Raw genomic sequence first — 5,313 nt, 5'->3', positions numbered from 1 at the left:
TGCTACAAGAATTTGACTTAGAAATTAAGGACAGGAGTGGTAACCAGAATTTAGTGGCAGACCACTTGAGTCGCCTTGAGCACATTAAGGATGACTCCACTCCTATCAATGATGCCTTTCCATTTGATAGCTTGCATGTAGTATCTGAAGTAGTTCCTTGGTATGCACCTGTAGCTAATTATCTAGTTAGCCATACTTTCCCTCCTAATTTTACTAAGCATCAAAGGGACAAGCTGAAGAGCGAGTCTAAATATTATATATGGGATGACCCATACTTATGGAGGTGTGGTGCTGACCAGGTAATTAGAAGGTATGTGCCTCAATCAGAATTCCAGTCCATTCTAGAGTCCTGCCACTCTTCTGAGAGTGAAGGACATTTTGGCCCTCAAAGAACAGCTAGGAAAATTTTAGACTGTGGATTCTGGTGGCCTACTCTTTTTAAAGATGCTGCTGCTTTTTGTAAATCTTGTTCTCCATGCCAAAAGTTTGGTAATATATCCAAGAGGGATGAGATGCCTCAACAGATTATGCTTTTCTGTGAAATTTTTTATGTTTGGGGCATTGACTTCATGGGTCTATTTCCAAACTCTAGTGGTTACCTTTATATACTGTTAGCTATAGATTATGTTTCTAAATGGGTGGAAGCAATTCCTACCCGTACTGATGATGCTAACATTGTTGTTTTCTTTATTAGAAATCATATTATCTGTCGCTTTGGATCACCACGAGCAATCGTGAGTGATCAAGGCACTCACTTTTGTAACAGAAGATTAACAGGATTACTGAAGAAGCATGGGATAGTACACAAGGTAGCGACAGCATACCATCCCCAAACCAATGGGCAAGCAGAAGTATCTAATAGGGAAATAAAGCACATTCTGGAGAAGATAGTAAAGCCTCATAGGAAGGACTGGAATGCCAGGCTACAAGATGCACTCTGGGCATATCGAACAGCATACAAGACACCCATTAGGATGAGCCCCTTCCGCTTGAAAGGCTTGCCACCTTCCAGTAGAGGTGGAACACAAGGCTTTCTAGGCTGTGAGGGAGTTCAACATGAATTTTGAGGAAGCTGGTGCTGAAAGGAAGCTGCAACTAGCAGAATTGGAGAACCTTCGCCTAGAAGCATATGACAACTCCAGGCGATACAAAGAGAAGATGAAGGCTGTCCATGACAAGCACATAAAAAGGAGAGAATTCAGACCAGGGGAGTTAGTTCTTCTTTATAACTCCAGACTGAGGCTCATGCCATGCAAACTGAGATTAAGATGGGAAGGTCCCTACATAGTAGAAAAGGCAGAGCCATATGGAGTTTTTCACCTGCGTCATCCTTCTAGCTCCAAATTCATCAAGGTCAATGGACATTGCCTAAAGCTTTATCATGGAGAAAAGATGAAGGACCACAAAGAATTAGAGGTCTTCCTGATGCACGGAAACTTGTCTCTCAACAATTTCCCTCGGCAAGTATACCGATTTGTCGTTGATGCCAGGGCATCTTGGCCAGTTTCACTGACCTTTTCTTTACTGTTTTTAGGTTAGTTTCATGTATTTCTTTAGGAAATAAGCTAGTTTTGGGTAAATATTCACTTATGCCTTGACTCAAGCATACATTGTGCATTTTACATGATTAAGAGCAAGAAGGGGGCACACTGGAACGTTAGTGACAATGTTGAGTGTCACTAACGTTCTCGAAGGTTGACAAGGCAACGTTAAAAGCCACGTTAACCTAGTTAACGTGGGTTTTAACGTGAGGTAAAAGGGGTGCATTGGAATGTTAGTGACAATGTTAAGTGTCACTAACGATCCCGAACTTGGACTTTCACTAAATGATTAACACTCCTTATGCCCTGAGCTTAAGTCTCTGCCCACTCCGCACTTTCTCTCTCCAAGTAAAGCCAAGCCCAAATAAAGAAAGGAACTGCTTCAAACTCAAGATCCAAAGGCCCAAGACTTGAAGAGTGAACTAGAAGCTGAGAAGAGTAGTATATATAGGAGTAGCTTTAAATTGTAAAGGAGTTCTGGAGGCTGAAGAACCACTCTTTGTATTTTACTTTCTTTGCAATTTCTAGTTTTATGATGTATTCTCCATCTTTGTTTTCATCTTCAAGAGCTATGAACAACTAAACCCCTTTCATTGGGTTAGGGAGCTCTGTTGTAATTTGATGGATCAGTACTAATTTTCATTGTTCTTCTTCTATCTTTCCTCTTGATTTTACTTGAAAGCTTTCGGTCTTCATCCAATTGAGTAGTTATCTTGGAAGAGAGGCTATTCAAACTTGGATCTCTTTTGAACGTTGGAAGAGGAATGAAGAGATCAAGCTAGAAATGCTTGATTTGCTTTTTGTTTTAGTTAAACTTCTTCCCTTCTTCCTCTACTCTTTTGTTTTTCTTTGTTATTTTCAATTTTGTTTGCTAACCCACTAACTGTTTGATATATTGTATCACCCACAACTAACATCAATTCTGACACAAATACTGTCTGCACCTATATTCTCTGCTTGTACTTGTTGGTTGTATGACAGGGAGAAGAAGCAGGGCTTCAACTTCCTTTGATTCTGAACCAGAGAGAACCTTCCTTAGACTAAGGAGGGAGGCAAAAGAAAAATGAGTAGTTGGTGCTGAAGAAGAGGAGAAACAGTTTGAGGAATACTTTGAACCAAACATGGAAGAAAACATGGAAAATCATCATGAAGAAGAGATTCACAACCATGGCAGAGGAGGTGGAGCAAATCATGCTGGGGAGGATAGAAGAGTTTTGGGCTCTTACATTAATCCAAACCCAGGCAATTGTGAAAGTAGCATCCAAAAGCCAACAATCCATGCCAACAACTTTGAACTTAAACTACAGCTCATCACCCTTGTTCAGAACAACGGTTCGTTTGGAGGAGGTGTTCAAGAAGATCCCAACCAACATTTGACCACCTTCCTGAGAATATGTGACACAGTGAAATCTAATGGTGTTCATCCTGACGCCTATAGATTGCTCTTCTTTCCCTTCTCACTCAGAGACAAGGCAGCCAAGTGGCTGGAATCCTTCCCAAGGGAGAGCTTGACAACTTGGGAAGATGTGGTGAACAAATTCTTAGAAAGATTCTACCCTCCTCAACGAATCAATAGGCTGAGAGCTGAGGTTCAAACCTTCAGGCAACAGGATGGTGAGACTCTGTATGAAGCATGAGAGAGGTTCAAAGACTTAACAAGGAGGTGTCCACCTGACATGTTCAACGAATGGGTCCAGCTGCACATTTTCTATGAAGGGCTCTCTTATGAGTCAAAGAAGGCAGTAGACCATTCATCTGGAGGGTCCTTGAACAAGAAGAAGACCATTGAGGAAGCCATAGATGTTATTGAAACAGTAGCAGAAAATGACTACTTCTATGCTTCCGAAAGAGGGAACACAAGAGGAGTGATGGAGCTAAATAATGTGGATGCTCTGTTGGCCCAAAACAAGCTCATTACCCAGCAGCTGGCTGACCTCACCAAGAAGATGGAGATGAACCAAGTAGCAGCAATCTCCACTTCATCAACAACACAAGAAGGAGTAAACCAAGAAGCAGAAGGGAGTCAGGAGTAAGCCAACTACATTGGGAATTCACCAAGGAAAAACTATGATCCATACTCCAAGACTTACAACCCTGGATGGAGAAATCACCCGAACTTTGGGTGGGGAAGTGAGTAAGATCAAAACCAAGACCAGAGACGTTACAACTCCAACAAAAATGCAGCTCACCAACAATTCACCCAGAGGACATCTCAACACCCCCACAACAACACTTCTCCACACACTTATCAAAACCAAAACAGCACATCTGCTCCAAATCACTCATCAATTGATGACAAGCTCTCTAAGATCGAAACCTTCATTGAAGGAATATGCAGAGACATTCAAGACAGTAAAGCATTCAGAGAGGAAGTGCAGTCAAACATGTAGAATCAAAATGCTGCCATCACAAAATTCAGAAACTGAAGGATCCTGGGAGTTTTCAGATCCCTTGCATTATAGGAGAAATCACAGTAGAAAAGGCTCTTTGTGACTTAGGGGCCAGCATCAATTTGATGTCAGTAGCTATGATGAGAAAGATGAAAATTGAGGAGGCTAAACCAACAAAAATGGCTCTACAACTGGCAGACCGATCGTTCAAATTCCCTCACGGGATAGTGGAGGATTTGCTAGTAAAAGTAGGAGATTTCATATTCCCAGCAGATTTTGTGGTGCTGGACATGCAGGAAGACGCCAAAACCTCCATCATTTTGGGAAGGCCATTCTTGACCACTGCTGGAGCTGTCATTGATGTTCAAAAAGGTGACCTCACCCTTAGATTACACAATGAAAAGATGACATTCAATGTGTTCAAGGCCATGAGTTATCCACCGGAACAATTGGGGGAATGCATGAGGTTAGATGCACTTAAGGATGAAGTGCAGGAGAATTTTGAAGAAGATAAACCTGAAGAGAACCAGAGATTGGTGGAGGAAGAATCTGAATCAAGTGAAGAGGTAGCTACAACAGAAACACATATACCAGATGCACCAAAGGAAGGGAGCGAAAAATCAGAAGCACCCAAACTTGAACTCAAAGCATTGCCACCCACTCTCAAATATGCCTATCTAGGAGAAAATAAAAACTACCCAGTGATCATAAATTCATCCCTCAGTCAAGATCAAGAGGACGAGCTACTCAAGGTGCTGCGGGAGCATAAGGATGCCATTGGATGGACCCTTGCTGACTTGAAGGGAATTAGTTCAGCCATATGCATGCATAAAATACTGTTGGAAGATGATGCCAAGCCATCCATTCAATCCCAAAGAAGGCTAAACCCAATCATGAAGGAAGTGGTACAGAAAGAAGTTATGAAGCTTTGGCAAGGAGGAGTCATATACCCAATTTCGGATAGCCCTTGGGTTAGCCCCATACATGTTGTGCCAAAGAAGGGAGGGATCACTGTGGTTACCAATGAGAAGAATGAGCTCATACCTACAAGGACCGTCACAGGATGGCGGATGTGCATAGACTACAGGAAACTCAATGAGGCTACACGAAAGGACCATTTTTCCCTTCCATTCATGGATCAGATGCTGGAAAGACTTGCAGGGCATGCATATTATTGTTTTCTCGACGGTTATTCAAGATATAACCAAATAGTGGTTGATCCAAGAGACCAAGAGAAAACCTCATTTACCTATCCGTATGGAGTGTTTGCCTTTAGGCGCATGCCATTTGGATTATGTAATGCCCCTGCAACTTTCCAACGCTGCATGCTTTCTATCTTTTCAGATATGATAGAAAAATTCATTGAAGTTTTTATGGATGAT

The sequence above is a fragment of the Arachis ipaensis genome, chromosome B05, assembly GCF_000816755.2.
Source record: "Arachis ipaensis cultivar K30076 chromosome B05, Araip1.1, whole genome shotgun sequence".
Taxonomy (NCBI): Eukaryota; Viridiplantae; Streptophyta; class Magnoliopsida; order Fabales; family Fabaceae; genus Arachis; species Arachis ipaensis.
The sequence above is the reverse complement of the archived record's forward strand: the minus strand, read 5'-3'. Positions refer to the sequence as shown.